This window comes from Suncus etruscus, chromosome X (assembly GCF_024139225.1).
Source record: "Suncus etruscus isolate mSunEtr1 chromosome X, mSunEtr1.pri.cur, whole genome shotgun sequence".
NCBI lineage: Eukaryota > Metazoa > Chordata > Mammalia > Eulipotyphla > Soricidae > Suncus > Suncus etruscus.
This window is the reverse complement of record NC_064868.1, coordinates 32,435,743-32,459,932: the sequence shown is the minus strand read 5'-3', so window position 1 is coordinate 32,459,932 and position 24,190 is coordinate 32,435,743. Positions and strand designations below refer to the sequence as shown.

At 34.2% G+C, this 24,190-nt stretch overlaps 1 non-coding gene across 1 annotated transcript; it reads left to right on the top strand.

Moving 5' to 3' along the window:
- The first annotated feature begins 8,074 nt into the window (after positions 1–8,074).
- LOC126000163 (U6 spliceosomal RNA) lies at positions 8,075–8,181 on the top strand. Its single transcript, XR_007492526.1, has one exon. It is a non-coding gene; the product is annotated as a U6 spliceosomal RNA (small nuclear RNA).
- Positions 8,182–24,190: the final 16,009 nt, after the last annotated feature.

The following is a 24,190-nucleotide window of genomic DNA, read 5'->3' as shown; positions in this document are numbered from 1 at the left end:
TATATATTAGATACTAGCCCCTTATCTGATGGGTATTGAGTGAATGATCTCCCATTCAGTGGGTGGCTTTTGTATTGTAGGCATCATTTCTTTTGAAGTGCAGAAGTTTCTCAGCTTAATATATTTCCATCTGTTTATTCTACTTCCACTTGTTTGGATAGTGCTGTTTCCTCCTTGAAGATTCTTATATATTCAAATGGAGTGTTTTACCTATGTATTGTTCTATATACCTTATGTTTTCAGATCTGATATCAAGGTATTTAATCCATTTGCATTTGACCTTTGTGCATGGTGTTAGATGGAGGTCTAAGTTCCATTTTTTTTGCAAGTGGTTGAGCAGTTGTCCCAAAACCACTTGATAAAGATGCTTTTCTTACTCCATTTTGCATTCCTTGCTCCTTTATCAAGATTAGTTGATTGTTTATCTGGGGAACATTCTCTGAATATTCTATTCCACAGATCTAAGGGTCTCTTTATTCCAATACCACACTGGTTTAGTTACCATAGCTTTGTAATACATTTTAAAATTGGGGAAAGTGAACCTCCCATGTTCCTTTTCCCAAGGGTAGCTTTAGATATTTGTGGGTGTTTATTGTTCCAGATGAATTTCAGAAGTGTTTAATCCACTTCTTTAAAGAATTTCATGATATCCTTAGAGGAATTGCACTAAATCTGTATAATACTTTGGGGAGTTTTGCCATTTTAATGATATTAATCCTCCCAGCATGAGCAGGATATGTGTCTGCATTTTTGTGTGTCCTCTTTTATTTCTTGAAGGATTGTTTTGTAGTTTTTTTTCAATAGGTCCTTCACATCTTTTGTTAATTTACTCCAGGGTTTTTAAGTTTGTGGGACACTAATATGAATTGAATTGTTTATTTGATGTCCATTTCTTCTCTATCATTATTGGTATATAAGAAAGCAATTTATTTTTGTGTGCTAATTTTTAGCCTGCCACTTTGCTATAAAAATTTATTGTTTCTAGAAGATTTTGCTAGAGTCTTTAGGGTTTTTTAAATATAGTATCATGTCATCTGCAAACAGTGAGATCTTGACTTCTTCCTTTCATATGTGGATGCCCTTCATATCTTTTTCTTACTTAATCACTTCCAGGACTATGTTGAATAAAAGTGGTGAGAGAGGGCAATCTTGTCCTGTACCAGATTTTAGAGGAAGGCTTTTAATTTATCTCCACTGAGAACAGTATTCGCCATTGGCTTGTCGTAGATGGCCTTTACTCTATGGAGAACCATTCCTTCCTTTCCAATTTTGATAGAGCTTTTATCATGAATTGATGTTGGAAGTTATCAAACACTTTCTATGCATCTATTGATCATATGTTTTTTCATTTTTGTTTTGTTGACATTGTGTATTATGTTAATTGATTTGTACACATCATTTGATAAATAAGAAATGAGCCTCTTTGTCTCTTCTAACTTTTCTGAGTCTAAAGTGGCAGTCATCTGAAATTATTATGGCCATTTCAGCTTTTTTTAAGGGAGTTGTTTGCTTGGATGATTTTCCTCCAGCTTTTTATTTTGAGTCTATGTTTGTTATGATTATTCAGATGTGTTTCTTGTAGTCAGCAAAATGTTTGAATCAGATTTTAATATCTATTTTGCCACTTTGTGACTCTTAACAGGTGCATTAGTCCATTGAAGTTCAGAGACATATTTGTCATGAGATTTAGTGTCATCTTTGTTTAGAAATTTGGTGTGTCTGTTGGTCTGTCTTGCCTTAAAGTTGGCCTTTCAGTTTTTCTTTTAAGGATGGTTTTGAGTATATAAAATTTCTGACTGTTGTTTAGCCATGAAGTCATGTATACTCCTTCAAACCTGAAAGTGAGTCTGACTGGGTGAACTATTCTAGATAAAGCATTCATTTTGTTGAGTTTTGTCACTATATCCCACACTCCCTTCTGGCATGTGGGTTTCTTATGATAGGTCTGCTGTAATTCTTAACGATGCTCCTTTGAATGTAATTTCCCTTGTTGATCTTGCTGCTTTCAATGTTGTATCCCTATCTATGGGATTCATCATTGCGACTATGATGTGTCTTGGGTTGCTTTTCTTTGGGTCCTTTTAACTGGTACTCTTCGAGCATACAGATTATGGCTGCATATAGTCTTTAGCTCCGAGAGTTTCTCTGTAATAATAATGTCTTTGAATACCAATTCTTTCTTGGGATTTTCTTCCTGGGTCTTTGGGACTCCAATGATTCTTATGGTTTTTTGTGTTGAATATATCAAACACTTCTATTTTTATTTGTTCACATTATTTGAGTATTTTTTCATTGTTTGATCATTTGCTTTAAGGTTTTATTCCATCTCTTCTGCTGTATGGAGTTGTTATGCATCTCATCTTCCAGCTCACTGATTATTTCCTCAGCTGCTATTATTCTGTTGGAGAGGCTTTCATTTGACTTTTTCATTTTCTCTACAGAGTTTTCAGTCCTGTTATTTCAGTTTGGAGTTTTCTGATTTCTATTTTTGTGGTCTGTTCAGCTTTATCTATGCTTTCAGTTCTATGAGAATCCTCCATATTTCTATTCTAAACTCCATATCTAATAGGCTAATTAAGTGGTTGGTACTTTTTGGGTCATCAGACCTGCCACCTTCCTTCTCTATGCATGCTGTTGTCTTGCGTTGTTTCCCCCATTGACAGTCCTGTAGTGTTTGTTTTTTTTACTACATGTTGTGATGGGATTCATTGGCTAAAAGATGTGTGTGGCCACAAAGCTGATCAGAGCAGCCACGCTTTTCTGTCCCCAACCTTTGTGGGTGGAGTCAGCCTACCATTGTGTAGGGCTCTGGAGACCTTATCTTTGCTAGTGTCTTCTTTGGCTGTCCTAGGCAGAAAACCAAGAATCAGAAAGGAAGTACAGGTACAGCTCTGTATTTTGTCCCTTTGTGCCCAAATACAGTCAGGAGTCTGCCCCCAGTTTTGTGGGCAGTCTCAGCCTACAGTTGTGTAGAACCCTTTAGACATTAACTTTGTTCAGGTCTTATTTGGCTGTCAATCAGGGAACCAGGAAAATCAATATTTGACTTTTGAATAGTGGGAATAATTATTACCTTATATTTAAATTTTTGGCTATGTATTTTTAAATTATATATTGATTGTTTTAGACATGAGGCTAGAAAGTAGTATTGTCATCTTGATTCTTAATATCCATGTCTACTTTTCAGTGAAAAAAATAGTTCTAAAAGAACAACAGTAACTAGGAGGTTTAATTAAAACACATTTTGGGGTAATACTCAATATTTTCAGCTTTAGTGGGTTAGTAATGTACCTGAGAATTTGCATTGCTTACAAGAATTTTTAACTGACATTTGCTATTGAAAATGTTTAAATTTAAAAAGTCATAATGTATAATAATTTGCCTTTTTATATTGTAAGACTATCACTTCCCCATCATGCTAGGGAATAAAAATCAATGTTATTGTATATATTTTCAAATTTTGACTTAAATAAAATTATATAATTTTTATAGGTTATCCAAATACCTATTCTATCTCTGGCAAAATGGATATTTATTTTTTTAATATTTAATGGATTCTTTGCTGATTTTTTACAAACATAGTTGCGTTTCACAAATTTTAAATAATAGAATATAATTCACTCTTTATGGACTCACCCTTTTCTCAAACAATATGTAAACAGTGTTTTAAAAGATAATGGGTACACCAGCCATCTCAACAGAAATCCAGCCATCTTGGAAGGAAAGAACGAGCCAATACCTCTGTCCTGCCTAAGCCACACTTGCTGCCTCCATTTACCTAAAACAGCATTTTCTTGTTGGGTTTTCCTCATCACTCCTCTGTGATTCACTTCAGAGACACCAATCTGACCAAACTTCAGGAAAACACGAATTTAACAGATTGAATAGCTAACAAGAGCTTACTAAAGTTTCTGCCATTATATTGATTATTTAATTGGAGTTACAAAAGCTTTCACAGATGTGCTTGCTACTGTACTTTTTACTTTCTTTTTAATTTAAAAACTTTTCTTCATTTTTCTTTTTTCTTTCTGTTTTTATAAATGTTGCTTCACTTATCTATGTTTGTATAGTGTTGAAAATGCATTTAAAGAAGTGTGATCTTCTAAAGCTAAACAGTTTCATAAATAATTACCTCCAATAAAATACAATTTATCAAAAATAAACACATATATAAAGTTAGATAAAGCCAGGGAGATAGTACAGCAGATAGTACAGCAGGCACTTGCCTGGTTCACAGTTGACCTGAATACAATTTATGACAGTGCTTATTATCCAGTTATCTCAGGAATGATAACTGAGTACACAACCAGGAGAGGTTTCTGAACACTCCCAGATGTGGGGCACAAACCAAAAGTGTGTATATATACATATATATACACTAAATTTTAATACACAACATTACATGGAATGTTCTAGAACCTGTTCTCACTTAAGCTATATTTAAGAAATAAGAAATTTTACTTCTGAATCTTCTCAGTAATCTCTCCTGGTGGTGTTTGGAGACAATATGCGGTACCAGAGAATCAAACTGGGTCAGTTGCATGCAAGGTAAGTGCCTTAATCCCTTTGCTATCTCTCTAGTAAATTTAAAAAAAATCTTATAGTAGAATATTATTTAATGTCTAATTATATTATAATTTATTTAACCAAACTCTTAACAGTTAATATTTAGGTCTATTAATGTATATGTCTATAAGTAGAATATATGCATATATTTTGTATATTATATAGTATACTTATATATGCATGAATTCATAAAAGTATATTTTTGGTCTGACTATGTATAACTACATTTATCCTTTTCTACTCTGATTCATAATACAAGAGAGTGCCAGTTTCCTTTGTGATCATGAACATAATGTGTCACCAAGTTTTGGGATCATTGCAATCATTTGAAAATACCAATTCAGTAGTATTTTAATTTTTTATTTTTGGTTTTTGGGTCACACCCGGCAATGCTCAGGGGTTCCTCTTGGCTCTACACTTAGAAATCGCTCCTGGAAGGCTCTGGGGACCATATGGGATGCTGGGATTCGAACCACCATCCTTCTGCATGCAAGGCAAATGCCTTACCTCCATGCTGTCTCTCTGGCTCTAGAATTTTAATTTTCATTCCTTACACTTATGAACATTTAGAAATTCTTCATATGTTTAAGATGAACACTTTATTTCCTTTTCTGGTAATAATTTTTTTGCTAATCTTTCTCTTATGTCCAAACAGGAGATCTTTACATAATAGATAATTTATGACACTGTGGAATAATTCAGTATTTTTAGGTGATATTTATATTACTGCATCAATAAAAAGAAAACCTGAGATAGAATGGCTTAAAGCCTTAAATGAACACAAAACATTTTTTCTCTAATTCTAATGGAAATAGATAAGCTATGGATCAACATATAGCTTTCATTTATGTGCCCCAGGTAAGATTTCTAGCATTCTTAATATCCTCAAGATCAAGACAAATTGAGAGATATATTGGTTAGAACTTTGATAAAGATATATACAAATGTTTGGGGTTTTAAGTTTGGAAGACTTTTATACAGTGAAATCAATAGAATAGAATAAGTACAAAACTAGTTTTGGGTAAAAATTAACAATGTGGCCCAGGGGGGCAGAGAGATAGCATGGAACTAAGGAGATGCCTTGCATGCAAAAGGACGGTGGTTCGAATCCGGGCATCCCTTAAGGTTCCCCGAGCCTGCCAGGAGCGATTTCTGAGCGTAGAGCCAGGAGTAATGCCTGAGCGCTGCTGGGTGTGACAAAAACAAAACAAAACAAATTAAAAAAACAAACAAAACAAAACAAAGCAATGTGTCCCAAACCAGTTAAAATAGAAAAAATTTCTCTAGATATACAGTGCAGTGAGAAGGGTGCTTTCCTTGCCCATGGCAGATCCAAATTTGAAATCAAGCATCCTATATGGTTACCCAAGCAAAGCCAGGAACAATTCCTAAGTGCAGAGCCAGTAATATCCACTGAACACAGTCAGGAATAGCCACCGAGCACTGCTATAAGTGGCCAAAGTTTTTAGTTGTCTGATTATTCCTTAGAGTTTATTTTGAATTGGATCCTGAAATGATAATTTATTTGTAAATATTAGTAACTCAGTCATTTTATGGTTTTGAATGTTCAGTCACCTCCGAATGTTACTTCTACTAATTATATTTTGAAGATATATCATTCTTTATAAATTTAATTAAAGAACCATTATTTACAAAATTATTGATCATTGATTTTCAGCCATATATTTTAACACCAATCCTACCACCAGTGTCAACTCTCTTCACCAGTGCTCCCATACTTTGTCATCCTCTACCTCAACCAAACTCCCCTACCCGCTGCCTGCTATGTTGGCAGGCACATTAAAGGTCACAGGTTTCAGCTTAGATCTCATTTTCAGTGTTGATTCTGTGCTATGTAGATATAGGTAAGTAATATTATTGGTCTTTGCCAACTATATCTTTTCTTCCCTTAGTTGCTTTTTCATTTGAGTTATATAACCTTAAATTATCAGCTTCATTTCCAGTCAAAATGCATGACACCAGAAAGAGCATATACATGCTTAAACTTTACTATTGTGGATTCACATATTCTTATTTTTAAGTATTTTCTAAGTTCTTTTCTATAAAGTATCAATCTTTATGGACCAATTCGATAATATATTGTATTTTTGTATTTAATTTTATACTGCTCTTTGGAAGAAATTTTTAAAATGGTATGATCTAAAGAAGCACATATAATGTAAGGATATATATATATATATATATATATATATATATATATAGCAAAGAGAGCTTGAAATATTTGTTAAATTGAATTAATAATTGAAATAAAAATAATATACTTTGTAAAAGGTAACTTAATGACTTGGAAAATCTAATTGTGGTTATTTAATTAAATTAACGAGTCACAAAACATTGGGATCGTCAAAATTGATTTGTGCACACCACTGTAATTTTGTATTGATGAAGCTGCAAGAATTGAAATAATTTTGCCCTCAGTAAATATTACAAGGACTTAAGGTCTAAAGTAAAAACATATATTACAATAACCTATTTGTGTATTTCATATTCTGCAATCTTCTTAGTTTCTTTGTCCATATTTCTGGATTGATGTAAGGGGCATTACTTTGGGGCCACACGTGTCAGTACACAGGGGTAACTATGGACTTTACACACAGGGATCACCCCTGGCCGGTTTTGTGGACCATATGTGATGCTTAGTTTTGACTCTGGCTAGATAATGTGTACTTAATTTCCTGTACTATATTTCTGATTCCAACTTCCTAGTAATAATTTTAAATATATTGCATGTTCTTGTTGACTGTTTGTACATCTTCTCTGTTGAAATATCTGTCCAAGACCATCAGATATTTTCGAGTTGTGTTTAACTGCTTGGGCTTCTTGTTTTTATGTATGCTGGGTCATTGAAAACTTTATAAAGCCTGTAAATATTCCCCTTTGATATATTATTTGCAAATGTTTTCTCATGGATTGATTTTGTTCTCTGTGGAAGTCTCTTTTGATTTTAGTTTTAATTTTTGATGTGCTACACTTTATTATTTCTTTGGTGACTTTGTTTCATTTATAATAAATAATTTCAAACTTCCTTGCTGTGAAGATTATACCCAGTGTTCTGGTAAGAGTTTTGGAGTATTAGTTTTTAGATTTAAGTATTTGATCCATTTTAAGTGAATTTTTCTGCGGCAAATAGACTCAAACATTTTTCTTCTACATGTAGATATAATTTTCCAACACAATTTTTTGAGAAGACATACATCAAAATGTGTATGCTTCCAACTTTCATTCTTTCATTTTTGAATAAGTCAAACAATAATTAAGGGACCCAGAAATCCCTCATGATATGTGTCCAGATCGACTGGATAATTTAACTAAGCTAGGGACTATCAGTACCAGGAGCTACATGTTCACCCTGGGCAGCTTCTACACACTAGAACTATGAATAGGAGTCTCATGCATACAATTTATGTAGTGAAGAACATTTAGCTATCTATCTGCCATTCTTCCCAAGTTCAATTCTTTAAAGCACTGTAAAATTTTAAATATTTTTGTGCTCGCTTTGGCAGCACATATACTAAAATTGGAACGATACAGAGAAGATAAGCATGGCCTCTGCAAAAGGATGACACGCAAATTCGTGAAGCGTTCCATATTTTTATAAAAAAATTTTAAATATTTTTGCTTCATGTGAATATTTTATTATTATACAGAAAAGTTGAGATCAACTCTAGGATAAATAACCCAATTTTGTAAAAGTAAATTTTAGACTTGAAACAGTTTATTCATCATGACTAAGTATTGCCAGAAATGCTAAAGTATTAATAGAAGAAATTGAAAAATTAGAAAACATATATACTGATTAATAGGTATAATGCCAAGTAGGCCGAGAATGGGCATTGATATTACTGTCATTACTATCACCATATATTTATGAATAATCTATATTTTTTGGTACTTTTCCTATACATTCAGAATTCCCCTATACATTCAGAATATATCTGAATAACTAAAAGAATGAATACTTGTGTAAATGTTTAATTTTTAAATATACATTTTAAAACTAAAATAAGTGTTTATTGTATTACTTACAGACTATCAAAGAAAATACTCAGCTTTCAGGGAAACTATATCTTTTTAATTTTGGGAGGATACACACAGTTATTCTTAGTGGATATACTTGGGTCTGAACCTAGTGGGGTTCAGGAGGCAGTTTTTTTAATGAAGAACCATATAACCATGGTTTTTTTTTTTGTTTTAGTACTTAATAATATCTTTATTAAAGCACCATGATTACAAATATGTTCGTAGTTGGATTTCAGTCATCTAAAGAACACAACCCTCACCAGTGAAATATCCTCATTACTAATGCCCACCATCTCCTTCCTACATGACCCCCTACCTGTGATCAAGACAGGCATTTTACGTCTCTCACTCATTAATATTGTCATGACAATCGTTAATGTACTGTATTTTCCAGCATATAAGACAACCTCCTAATTTACCTGTTAAAATATAGGGTTTGAGCTAAATTTACCATATAAGACTACCTCTCTTTTAATGCACACCAAATGGAAATTAAAAAAAAACATAAGAAAAATGAGTAGAACCCTCAAAAATTAGCAGTATATATTTAATAAAGCTAGACTTTGGAGTGCATGCAATCATTTTACATTTGTCTTTTGTAGTGAGTGTGATTTTTTAATTGTGATCTACATTGAGAGAAGGGAGAGGGGGCTCCTCCAAGAGCAGCTGGGTGAGGTGCAGTGATTAATAAGACAGCTAGAGCGAGACAGAGTGCCTCCTCTGTGTCCCATAAAAACTGAACAGAGGACTGAGCACCGGAAAGCCACATGCCCAGTAGCTGAATTAAATGTGGAGCTTGGTAAATCAGCTCCTCTGTGTGCCTTAAAGTTGAATCAGGAAAGCAGAGGACTGAGTAATGATTCCTGGCAGCTGGATGGGATGTGGTGGTAAGACGGGGGTGGATCATTGGTCCCTGAAGCTAGAGTAAATTTCAGCATGCCATATGCCAGTGTATAATTTGACCCCCAACTTTTTTTAAAGTACTATCTGAAATTTATTTTTATTTTATTTTATTTTATTTTATTTTTTGGGGGGTTTTTGGACCACACCCGGTAACGCTCAGGGGTTACTCCTGGCTAGGCGCTCAGAAGTCGCTCCTGGCTTGGGGGACCATATGGGATGCCAGGGGATCAAACCGTGGTCCATCCAAGGCTAGTGCAGGCAAGGCAGGCACCTTACCTTTAGCGCCACCGCCCGGCCCCATTATCTGAAATTTTAATTGAAATATTTTTTGCTGATTCTAGCTTGTATTTTTTATTTTTGCCTTATAACAGTATTTTTAATTATTTATTTTTTATTTTGACCAAAGTAAATTACAAATCTTTCACAGTAATATTTTAGGCACATAGTGACATTGAATCAGGGGCATTCCCACCACCAGTGTTGTCCTTCTTCCACCCCTGTTCCCAGCATGGATCCCATATCCCCCTCCTTTGACCCCCGGGCTGCTAGTATAAATGATCCCCTCTGTGTCTAGCTTGTTGTATATTGAGTTTCAATTCTTTTCTCATTGGCTTTGGATTTGGTGTTTAAGTATGATCATTTTTATTTCTACTCAAATGTTCATAGACCTGTTTGGTCTTGGTGCCCTCCATTATTTCCCCCTCAATTTGTGAGGCAGAACAACATGGTTCAAGTTGTGTGGTTCTGTTTGGAGGGGAAAAAAGAAAGAGAAAAAATAGGGGGGAATCAAACAAGAAAGAAACAGGAGGAGTCTTTCTAGAGGCTATAAGTATTAATTTAAGAAAAAAGGGAAAAAGAAAGAAAAGCATAAAAGCTATACAAAAAATCAACCAAAAGAACCCGAAAAGCACCACAGCAATAAAGACAACAATCAAACAATGCCACAGTCTTGAAATAAAAGCAAAACAAAGCACACACAAAAAAAGAAAAAAATAACAATAAAAACAACAATAACAAAAAATTAATTTGGGCTTCTTGTTGCATAGGCACAGTAAATATTGGGGAGATTAGAAAGGGAATTCTCTTGCCCTAAGAGATAAAGGGTTTCTCTGCACTTGAAGCATATTATTATGGAAATAACTATAGGCTCCAGACATGCTCTTTTCTCTTCCCTAGGTCCTTTTGTGCTGTCTGGAAACTTTCTGCTCAGTTGTGGATGATAAAATCAGGCCTCAGTAGCTAGCGATCTCGGTATTTGCACAGGTCATTGGATGGCGACTAGAGTGAAGTCTTTCTTTACATTTCTAGAAGTTCTGTTCTAAAACTGTAATTTTAATCAGTCTTGGTTTTTGCACCAATCCTGGTATGAAGCCTAGATTAGTCTTTCATTATGTTTCCAGAAGTTCTGCTTAGTTGCAGTTGTCTCAGCCAGACCTCTGAGATTAGAGATCTTGGTTGTTGTACAGGTCGTAGGCCAAAGCCTAGACTAGTGACCTCAAACTTTTAAGAAGTTATTCATGGGTTAAAAAGTCTTCTTATATTCTGAAAATATGGTACTTATTTCTCTAACTTCAGTCACCACTCTTTGTGGTGAGTTTCAAATTCTGAGCCAATTCTCCAGCCCTCATCTCTATAGTCTCTAGGTTCAATAATGTCTTATTTTTCTTCAACTGCACAGATGAGTGAAACTATTTTGTGTCTATATCTTTCCCACTGACTTATTACACTCAGCAAATTACTTTCCATGTCCATCGACGTTTATGGATATAAAATTTTATTACTTCATCTCTCCTGATGATTGCATAGTACTCCATTGTGTGTGTGTATATATATATATATACCACAGTGTCTTTACCCATTCATCTTGTTTTTTTTCCCGATTGTGGGTACTGTAAATAGCACTGCAATGAATATAGGTGTGCAGAAGGCATGTTTGTATTGCATTTTTGTGTTCCTAGGGTATATCCCTAGGAGTTGTATAGGTGGATCATATTAAAGCATATTTTCCAGTTTTTTGAGGAATCACTATATTGTTGTCCATAAAGGTTGGATTAGATGGCATTCCCACAGCAGTGAATGAGAGTACCTTTCTCTCCACAACCCTTCCAGCCCTGATTGCTCTTGTTTTTTGTGATGTGTGCCAATTTCTGTGGCATGAGATGGTACCGCATTATTGTTTTGATTTGCATCTCCCTGATGATTAGAGATGTGGAGCATTTTATCATGTGCCTTTTTCACCATTTGTATTTCTTATTTGAGAAAGTTTTCGTTCATTTCCTCTTTCTACATTTTGATGGGGTTAGATGTTTTCATTTTTAATTTATGTGAGTACCTTGTATATCTCAGATATTAACCCCTTATCTAATGGGTATTGGGTGAATAGTTTCTCTAATTCTGTGGTTGGCCTTTGTATCCTATTCACTTTCTCCTTGAGGTGCAGAAGCTTCTCAGTTCCAAATAAATGGAAGCAGAGATATACAGATGGGACTATATTAAGCTTAGAAGCTTCTGCACTTCAAAGGAAATAGTGACTAGAAAACAAGGAGGCAGGTACTAACTAGTATATGCCACATGCAAGGTAAGCACCCTACTCTGGCCCCAAGGAAAGTGCATATTTTGTGGTCCTTTTGGCTTTGTTTTTGTTTCTACCTCCACTTCTGCTAGAAACAAAATATTAGTGGGAGCATATGCAGGTGTAATAGACAGCTAGTAGTTCACTGAGTAAAATGATATGACATCAGTAACTTAAGTTTCCTAGAAAAATGCAACTAAAGTGGACAAAATATCAGTATTGGAACTGAAGCATTTGGCAAAACAACTTTCTGTAGTCAATAGTATTGTGGATGGTGGAACACTAGTAGGCATGTCGACGTTTTTATAGGGCTTTTATACACTCAGAAAAATGTTCCTTTGCAAGGTGAATGAAATGGGAACTTTATTAACATAATAATTAAGTATATACTGATAGCTATATTAACTAAATATACTGTAAATGTTATACTATTTAAATAATAGAAATACATTTAAGTTATTTCCCAAAGCAAAAGAAGCAGTGTTGCCAAGTGGCAAAGACTTCAGCTTTAAATATTCACATCATTTTGATCATAACACAAATTCAGCAATCCTATTTTCTGACCAATATTCATGTATTAGTTAAGGTTTTTATTTATTAAGACAATAAATGTCAATATTACTCTACAGTGTCTTGCCTAAATATCAATTATAATTGAAAATTGTCTTAGCATTGCTATAAGCATATTTTTTTTATTTTGAGCTACACCTGGTGACGCTCAGAGGTTGTTCTGGGCTATTCACTCCAAAATCGCAACTGGCTTGGGGGAACATATGGGATGCCAGAGTCGAACCACGTTCTGCCTTAGGTTAGCGAGTGCAGGGCAAATGCTCTACCACTTGTGCCACCGCTCTGGCCCAACTATAAACAAAATTATAATGGATCATTTAAGTATATATGCATAAATAGAACTTGAAAAATAAGTAATTACAGTGAAATCTGTACTGTACACATCAAGTACAAATATGAGTTAATCCTAAACTACAATAGAAAACTGAATATATTTATAAAAACTGAAAAATATGATACCTAATTTTGATACTTAATATTTTTAAAGTGGGAATTTTTGATTGAGTGTATAGTATAGAGGATAATGCATTTACCTTGCACACAGCTGACACTGGTTCAATCCCAGCATCACATTAAAACCCCTATTAACAACCAGGATTGATCCTTGAATAGAGATAAGATTAATCCTCCAGCAATATCAGTGAGATTCACCCCTTCTAAAAATAGTGACAAAACATAAATATGCTAAAGATAAATATAGTTAATTTTAGGTTTCATACCTTAAACCTCCTATGAGGCATACCTCATAGAGTTCTAAAAATTAATTTAAGCATTAAGAATTTTCATCTTTTGAAATATTTTTGCTTTGCATTTTTGACCTTTATATTATTTTAAAGACCTTAAACATGCCATCGCAACAATTAGTTATTTTTATCATCTATGTATCAGATGCTTTTTGATATTAAGGCTTTTTATATTTAGGCTGACGTCTGAATAAAAATGATAGAAATCAAATATCAGAATCATGAAAAAATGAGCTGATCGAGAACTCACTGCCAATTTACTTAAATTCCTAATACATCAAAGCAGTATCACTAATACCATGGTTTTCATTGATATCATAAGAGTATAATAAATGTTGCAGGTTGAAAGGTCAGAGTGATAGCACAGTGGTAAGGCATTACCCTTGCATGCAGCTGACCTGGGACAGACCCAGGTTTGATTACCGGCATCCCACATGGTTTCCGAGCCTGCCAGGAGCAATTTCTGAGAACAGAGCCAAGAGTAACCCCTGAGAGCCATGGTTTATGGCCCCACAAAAAAAACTGAAATAATAAAAAACTGAAATAATAAAAAAACTGAAATAATAAAAAACAAATTAAAAAAATAAATGTTGCAAGTTGAACTTCACATTTAGTCAAGCAAACTTCTTAGATAATTTGATGAAGGTAAGGGTACAGTAACTCTGTATATCAGTGTCTTAAGCATTAACACATTATAATCAGGTGACCAAATGTTGACAAATAAAACTGACTTGAAATAAAGTTTAGAGGAAAAAATTCTTCTGTTTCAATACCAACTTAATCTTAGGAAAAATGAATATAAGCACAGTCAACTAGCACTGATATGCCTTAATGAGAAATGATCCTATAATATCCTTTCAGATACTAAGTGGTTTAATACCCAGCATAACTCTAGTTTCTGGCAATGAACTGGCCAGGAAATAAGGTATTTCCTTAGGACATGCCTCATAGTGGCAACAGAACGCAGCATGTTATTCTCATCTGATTGGGATTCTTCTATAAATTTATATTTGTTCACTTTAGACTTCTGTAACTGGCCCCATCTAAATTGATTTTGTTAACTAAAGAGGCAATTGCCTCGGGATTGTATTGATGATCATTTCAAGTGGAGAACTGAAGAAGTCTTGGTTGATTTTTTTTAATCTGGAATTCTGGTAATTAGTTTTCTTGTAGAAAAATTCAATGGGAAATCCATCCCCTTCAAAACTGATGGTAAAAGAGAAAGTTTCACTGTAGAGTTCCTGTGTGGCTAAATGAGGGTTATGGGTTGATATTGAATGCTCTATTCACAGTTACCTTATAGCCTTTCTTGTAAATCATCATCAGTTGCCACCATGACATAGAAGAAACCATATCAAAAGGTAAAAACACTTTAAGGGATGATGGGAACACTCAGAACTACCTCCTTTGTATTCTTAGAGTTATAGATTTCTGATAATGATGGACCTCAGAACTATTTTCCAACCAGTTACCGTTATGGTTTCAGGTGAATTTTCATTGAAGTAACTCCTGACCTTGATGTACTCTTCTTCACTAAGGTGGAAATACATATTATCTTACATATCCAGCAAGCTTAATATGCTTTGCAGTGGGGGTAAATTCGCTGGTTCACTGGTCCCAGGAATTCACTGCTGCTGCCAGCTTTCAGCCACCTACAGTTCGCAGTATTCACCATGTTCTTATTGGAGTCCACCTAGGAATGGACGGGTCGGCAGTAAGGAGCAATGCAGAAGAAACCATACAGAGTCGTGGAAAAAGCTGTATTTCAGCCAGGGGATGTTGGAACTTACTAAGCTTAGACTCTGCTGCTTTCCCTGCCACTTTTATTAGGCAGAGTTTTACATAAATCACTTGAGGGTCAGGGTTGACATAATTAAGGGTGCTTGTGCTAATTAACTCAGAAAAGGTAAAGAAAAAAGTGATTTTCAAGTTTACCACAACACCTTGTGATCCCTTTAATAGTTCAATCTCTCATGAACACCTTCCAATTTATTCTATCCTTTCTCTCAGTGGGAAAGAACTTTCTCCTGAGACTGCTCGCACCTGAGTTCTGGATGTGTCCTTAAATCTTTTTAAGTTTTATCCTGAATTCTTTCTGATGTGTAAACAATCAACCAGTAGTTCACATTGAATCACTCAGTTCCCTCTCTGTTTCTGTACTCAGGGATCACTCCTAGGTACTCATGTGGTGTTGGGATCAAAATGGGGATCAGCTGTGTAAGGCAAGCAACTTATGACCTGTGATATCACTATGTCCCTTCAGGTCCTCTCTCATCATTCCGTCTTTACAAGACCAGCCTTTAAGCTACCGCTCCATTTTCTAAGTAGAACCTTTCCATTTTTGCCTCACATATTCTGTTAATAGACAGCTAGAATTTCTGGTCCTCTGGGAGTTTTGACCTGGCAGATTTCACAGGGAAATCTTTTGTTTTACAGTGTTCCTTCCTTGCTGAAAAATGTTCAGAGATTCATCCTATAAAACTACATCACTGAACTTAATAGATATTTCATATACACTTGTTGGCTTTGCCGTGTTGACATCAGGTATGGCTTCAATTCTTGATTCCTTATGAGAGGACTTTTGGAGAAATAGTTAGGTCTGATGTATTGCACAAAAACGAAAGACACTTAGGTGTTCTTTAAATTCTGAAAATGGAGGTCAATGCATTTTTTTTCTCCACAGCCAATTACTGAGCAGACATTAGAAGCATTTGTTCTCTTTACCACATCAACTGCTTTTCAGTAATTTCCAATTCAATGGTGGTATCCGGATCATATTTTTCACTAATATTTTCCACTAATATTTTTATACTTTCTCTTTGAGACAGCTTGTGAAGTCTTTAATTGTGCAAGTTACATAAGAGTCATTTTCACCACAGATGTGTGTCTTGCTTAGGCAAACAAACATCAAGAGGAGCACTAGTTATCTTCTTCAAACACCTCCCAGAGATGCCAGTGACATGAGACATCAGGGAGGAATCCAAAAATGGTTTCACACACATCTTCACAATTTTATAACCTCTTGAATGTCTGTCTGTACCTACAGGTATAAGTTACATGATAAGCAAAAATACCCCCACACCAGCAATAAGGAACTGGAATGAAGAGAAAACATGCCAGACAAATCCTGGTTTATCTACTGCAGAAGTCTTCAATCTGAAGCCACAGAATCTGATGACACTATCCAGTAAATTCTGTTATGCTCATTTACTGGTAGTGGGAGTTTTCGTATCATTTTCAAGATTTTGGTCTTAGATATTCTTTCTATTCCAGTGTTACTGAGATTTTCCTTTCTGTGCAGCAGCTGCTTTTATGCCACTACACTCAGTTAAAGACCCAGATGCTCTAGTGTGCCTTTTAAAATATTTATTGATTATAATAAATTTGTTCCTGAAATTTATTTTGCCTATTTTATTAGGTAACCCCATTGCATATTTGAGCTTACAAAATATTTGGTTAATAAAATTATTTCTATGGTGGTACAAGAATTTATAATACTATTATTCATATTTTTCATCACGCATTATTTTAATCCCTCATTAAGTAACACCACTGTCCCAAAGACCCTCACAATTCCGTTTACCTCCAAATAAACTCATTTTGATAAATAAAAGCTTCAGTTCTTATAACATTGACCATTTTGTTCCACTAATATTTCTTTCTTATCTCACATATCTTGATCTTTCCTTTAATGTGAAAGTGATGATACTTATAGAGATATAGATGAATAGAGGTGATCCAAAACTCCACAGAATTGTAAATCTATTGGTAAATTGTAAATAATGTGAATAAATTGTAATTAATTAATAAAGTAACTTTTATTCTCCCTTTTTCAGTTTAACAACTGAGTTTAAAGTTGCCAGACAAAATTTGGTCTGTGGGGTTTTTGTAATAGTCACCATTGAAATTCAAGTCAATACAGCAAAGATTATTCAATCAAGACAGATAAATGTACAAAATAGTGCAAAATAATACAACAACAAAGTAAATTCATCAGTGCACAATTTCAAAATCAGTGGCCAAAATTTTTTTGTACATCACTCCTTTCCACCATCATCAGGACCTATCATCATATAGATAAAACAACCAGGATAAACAAGGTGAGGCTCTTAAGATCATGTAGCTTTCTGGGTATTTGTTGGTTAGGATAAAGGGGACATTGAACAGGAGAAGGAAGCTGCCTGTGAAGTGAGTTCCTGGGAGATGGAAACTGATAGCAGTTGGCACAAGTCACTGCACAGCTTGTGCATGTCTGTGAGAATCCTGACTTTTTTAAATAAGTAAATAAAATTTATTAAAACATCATGATTACAAAGTTGTTCATAACAGAGTTGTTTTGGCATATACTGTTCCAATACATATCTTATGACCAATGTCCCTCTCCATCCACCGGCATCCCCAGGGTCCCTCTCACTTACAAACTTGTCCCCTTTTTTGCAGTCATATGATATATATATTTTATATTATTCACTCCAATAAAATGTAAAGTAATGGCAAATTTAATTATCAGAATATAATAGGGCAACTTGTAATGATTGGCTGATAAGTGATTTTTTAGTCCAAGATGTACGTTTGATTTTATGAAGGCCAAATAGATTCCCTTGCTGTAAGCATGCCCTTTGGAATGGTTCTTTTAATTTTTTAATATATAAAATTTGTATTTAAGCACCATGATTACAAGCATGATTGTAGTTGGGTTTCAGTCATAAACATAACATCCCCCCTTCACCAGTGCATCACCACCAATGCTCCGCTTCCTCCCCCATCCTCACTGAGGCAGTGACTAAGCCGTGCCAGGTATTTATTGCTAGTTTGGAGTGGCAACTGTTATCTGTATCTAAACATTGAGCAGTATCTAGGGATCTCTGGTTCTCTGGGTGACTCACCAGATGGAAACATTTGTCTCATACTTTTCCCAGGCAATATAGTAAGTTTCTTCAAAAAGTATATATATATTCGTTTTTAGAGTTATATTAACCTAAAAATAACATGAATATTTCTGTGCTAATACACTTTAAAATGTTCATGAATTAGGCAAACCCTACTAGTGTGCAATATAATAAGCGTGAAGTGAATTAAGAAAATTTTAATGGGAAATTTTAATGGAAATAAAACAATAAAAGTATAAAAGCGTGTTTTTATCCTAAGAAAGTGAATAGTGGCTTTATATTAGACAATATTACATTATAGCTTCTGCTTAAGTGTCTGTGTTAATAAGAAAAAGATTGTAAGGAAATTTTTTCTGAATATAAAAAAAAAAGACCTGTTCCGATTGTATATTCAATATAAATGAAACCTTTACAAACTAGTTCTTAAGGACTGGCCTGGAGATTAAATACTGGAGATTAAAGGCACAAGAAAAAGTTAGTCATTTGTAATACTACTTCTCAGCATCCAGTACAGTGGTGGAGAGGATGACATTATTGTTTAGACCAGGATCCATTTGTGTTGAACCTAAAATATCAGTACTTTTTTACTCCTGCCTCCATCACTCATAGATTTGGACTGACCTGAGAAGGGTGTAACTTTGAAAAATGTATCTCTTTACTGTAGCAGTATTCCCTGAAGCAGATAATAGATGAAAGCTAGCGTAAAAAGTGTCCTTCTGTGAAGAGGGATTTTCGCATTCATTATATAAATAAATACTCCCAATATCTGACACATCAAAATATATATTCACCTGAAGATAATTTTTGCTTCTTCTGTTATCAAAATATTTTATTATCAAAGATTTCACAATGGACGAATAAAATCTCTCTACTCTAGTTAACTTTATTTGGTAAGAGTAAGAGATTAAACCATACCTGGCAGTGCTCAAAGGCTACTAATGACTCAGTGAACAGAGATTACTCTAGTGTTGACCAGGGACCTTATATAGGACTGGGAATTTAACCGCTGACAGCTTCAGTTAGTGTCCTAACCTCTGTAATATCTCTACAGCTCCCCTTTTCTTGCATTGGTGAATTCATTATTTTAATTATGATTCACTACTTTGTTGTTGGTTAATATCATTGTTGATTTAGTCATACAGAGACTGACAGCAGTTATTTGAAACCCATCTCCTATGTGTCTTCCAGGAATAGTTGCATTCCTTTAATTTATAGAAACTTAAAATGCTAACAGACAGAAATAACAAGATTCTTATTTACTTAGAATGAATCCTCAACTAAATAGTTTATGTTGATTTGCTTTTGAGTCATACTCTGCATTTCTGTATCTTTGTAGAATATTTTGAATATATATATATATCAGTAATATGACTGCCTGATATTGCTTTAGTTATTCATTCAATGCTTATTAGCAAATGCTAGCTTAGAGTAGATCTAGTTAGACCTAGTTATACAAAGCTGTTGCCATGGTAACTAAGTGCTTTTCATTTAGCAAATAGACCAGGTTTAGGGGGAAAGAGGGTAGCAACCCAAAGATTTCTTGGCCATGTTAGCAGTCTTTTAGCTAGAAGTGGAATGTGAAAAACAAAAATTAATTCTCTAGTCTCATAGGAATTTCTAGTAGATATTCCTGAGTTGCATTATTAAAGAATCAGCCATTCCACAAAATATAACTTTATCTGAGATATTTCTAATACTTTATAATTTATATATAGTATATAATTCATTAGCCAAAATTGCTTTAAATATTAGGATTGAAAAAATCATTAGCCTTTGTTACCATGTATAAACATCAAACCAATGTCATGGTCTGTTCGTTTTGTTCATTGGTTTGTCTACTGATGGGATTTCACTCACTCTGAAACTTCTAAACTGATGGTAAATTGTTAATATTAGAAAAAATAAATTTCACTCAGTAAATGTTACATGTTAGAACTATTTTGACACTTTCAATATAATAATCTAACTTGGTAATGCAGTTCTGAAGGAATATCGAAGGCTTAGATAATTACTTGTAATTTTCTCATGCTTTGAAATCGACCATGTGTCAAGAAATGGGTTGTTTCCTGCAGTATATATGACAAAACATCACAACATAGTTAATTCTTGCTCAGTTGCAGTTGAAGTAAGTCAATGATACTATAGCAAATGACTTTCTGTAAATGTATTAGGAGAAGTTATAACATCATTTACGTGAGGAAAATGATCAGGAATCAACCACAAGATTATTTAGCAGGTAGTAGCTTTATTTTTCTCTTGGATATTTTCCTTCATTTCAGTATGAGAGTTAGCTGTCTTAGCTACTTATAGTTTTGAGCGTTGGTTAAAAACATTTTAAACATCTCAGTATATTGATAAGCAAATAGTATAAATGAACCATTAGTGTGTCATATGTTACTGAAGTGAGACTTAAGTATTCATGAATTCAGATGCACTGTTTTCTTTTGCTGTCCTCTATTTTTATTTGCTTTTTGTTAACTAAGATGTTGAAATTCATAAATTGTTGTTAACAATGGATCTTGATTTCTGTTAGTATTTGGATTCCGTTAGAGTTCCATTACAAGATGATAAACTTATTAAGAAACTCATTATCAGAGTGTTTATTGTAAATTATTTGCATATATACATAAAGACGTATATATTTGCATAATGTTCGAAAGAAGCTCTGGCTCCCTTGTTAGAAAATCTATTTAATTGACTGAGATGATACCATTGAAAATACTGTTAATAATACTTTCCTATCTCCATAATTCCAATACCACACAGATCCCCAGTGTATATATTTTTCTGTCTTAAGGACCCCAGCACCCTTTCCTCTCAAACAGCTTCCCAAGGCAATTGTGTGGCCAGTTCTCCAATTATATTGCCTTTGTCCCTTTTCTTGCTACCTTGTTGTTTATCTCTAAATCCACATATGAAATAAGTCATTCTGTATTTATTTATTTTCTTCAGACTGTCTTCACTCAGCATAGTATCCTATAGTTCCATCTATGTTACTGCAATACATGATTATTGTTTCTTCTCAGAGCTTCATAATATTAGTTTACATCAGTGCCACAAATTCTTTATCTATTCAATAATTTCTGGGTCTTTTGGTTGTTTCTGTAACTTAGCTATTACATTAGGCACTACAATGAACATATATGTGTGTGTATATATGTGTGTATAGGCAGAGTTTTTCTGGCACAAAAGTTGTGCTGAAAACCCAGAACTCCGCTTATACTCGGGTCATACAGATTATTTGGTCCAGTGCGCATGCACTGAAGCAAATGCACATTATCTCCAGTTGTCTTCTGCCGTCTGCTGGAGGGGTGCAGTGCTTCAGCTCAGTCCACAAGTCACGACTGAGCTGAAGAGGTAGGTGGCTGAACTGAACTGGATACCATTGAACTATTTAACCCACAATATTCTGCACTTTGTATGAGACCAACAGCAAGGATGATGATATCTGCGAACTAAGTGATGATGACAATGTCTATTCTGATACCTCACATTAGATCCAGCTGAAGCTCTTTTTTTGGACATACAGATGAGGAGGAGGAAGAACCCAGTTTTGAAAGTTTTTAACCTGTGTTATTTAGCTTGACTACCTGTTAAGCTATGGTTTTCTGCTTTTTATTTAAAGTTTTAAAGTTATTGTTGCTAGTCTATGGTTTTTCTTTAGCAATAAATATTGGAAAACATTTGACCTACTGATTCCTCAATTATTGTAATTGTTTTGGGTATATATATCATTTTTGACCTTTAATTTTGGTTTTGGGGTCACAACCGGTGATGCTCAAGGGTTACTCCTGGCTATATGCTCAGAAATCTCTCCTGGCTTGGGGGTCCATATGGGATGCTGGGGATCAAACCGCAATTTGTCCTCGGTTAGCGCATGCAAAGCAAATGCCCTACCACTTGCATCACTGCTCCAGCCCCATATATTTTTATTTTTGAAATTTACCAGTAGCTGCTGCATTTTCCACCTTGGCTTATACTTGTCACTAAGTTTTCCCAGTTTTTAGGGTAAAATTGGAGAGTCGGCTTATACTCGGGTCGGCTTATACTCAAGTATATGTGGGTTGTGTATATATACACATTAGAATTAATGTATATGTCTTTGTGGGATATATAACAAGAAGTATCAAAGATCTTCTTGATATTTCTATTTCTATTGTTTAGTGATATCCATATTGCTTTCCATGAAGGCAGAATTAATGATATTACAACCAATTGTAGATTAGGGCTACTTTCTCATCATAACCATTCCAACAATGGCTATGTCCAGTCTTTATTATTTGAGCCATTTTACTGTCATGAGATGACTTACTAATGAATATTTGTAGTACTCCTGATAGAATTTGCTATATTCAATTTAAAATAACAGTGACAGAGAGATAGTAATATGATCCCAAACTGCATATGGTCCCTTGAGTATTACAATATTCCTTTCTACCTAAGCATAGTCAGGAATAGCCTTTGAGCACCACTGTGTTTGACATTAAAGTATCCAACATTTAATAAGATGAATAAAATAGTAAAAAATGAAAAACAATACATAGATAATACTTTAAGGATATGGAAGAAATTAAAAGGATATGGATCTCAGGATTTTTCTATATTAAATTGAATTTTTCTTATTTTGCCATAATTGAGAATGTATCATGCAAACACTTAAATATATTTCTCTATATAAACATATAGTTATGAATGACTATTTTTAATTTTAAAAAATTTCCTTAATGAATTTCACTTTCTACACGTTTCAGATATGCTGATGTGACATTCTGTTATGTCAAGTGTAACAGTTCCTGAAAGCTATATTTTTCTCACTCACACACTAGGCCTGTATGGCTCTTGTCAGTAATCAAGGTCGGGAACCCTCAATATAAATACTCAGCAACATAACATAGTATTGAAGGGCACTTTCCTAAGTATTTTTGTAGAGGAAGGGTAATATCCAGAATGATATACATGCATTCTACTATAAAGTAGTGGAAATAACAATAGTATTTGTTAGATTTAGCAAATGATGAAGTCTTACCTAACATCAATTAATGTTACATATCTTACATATAAGGTTTTATATCCTATAGTCCTAAACATTGTGACAAACTGAAAACAGTGGAAATGTCATGATTGTCTCTCATTTGGTTACCTTTAGTTACAATAGAGGGGTACAAATCAGGAAAACAGAAATTTTATTTTTGTAATTAATATTATATATAGGGGCTGGAGAGATAGTGTGGAGGTAACACATTTGCCTTTCATGCTGAAGGATGGTGGTTCGAATCCCGGCATCCCATATGGTTCCCTGTGCCTGCCAGGGGAAATTCTGAGCATAGAGCCAGGAGTAATCCCTGAGCGCTGCCGGTGTGACCCCCCAAAAAAACAAAAACAAACAACAAATAAATAAATAAAATATTATATATAATGTCAACACAATGTCTATAATCATTTCTATGCTATACAAAAGAAACATTTTTTAAGAAATGAATACATATAAACTATTATAATAGTTTTTTAACCTAGAACAGACTAGATTTTTCTTCATAAGGAAATGCCTATTAAATTGCAAATAGGTCAGTCTGGGAAATAAAAGCATGGAAACGCTGTTGCAAAAGTGCTACAATATTCTATTTTCAACATGTCAAAATGCTTTGTACGACAGAAGTAGCAATATGGGTACAGGTTAGTAGGAAGTACTAGCACTAACCTAAAAATCTTACATAATCAGTATATATTTTATGAATTTAAATTAATGGCATAGGAAACTAAAAACCAAGCACTGACTTTTACAAGTTATTCAAAACAATCCATTAGGGCAATATTAACTACACTTTTAATTTCAATATATAAATAAAATCATGGGGGCTGAAGCGATAGTACAGCGGTAGGGCATTTGACTTGTAGGTGGCTGACTC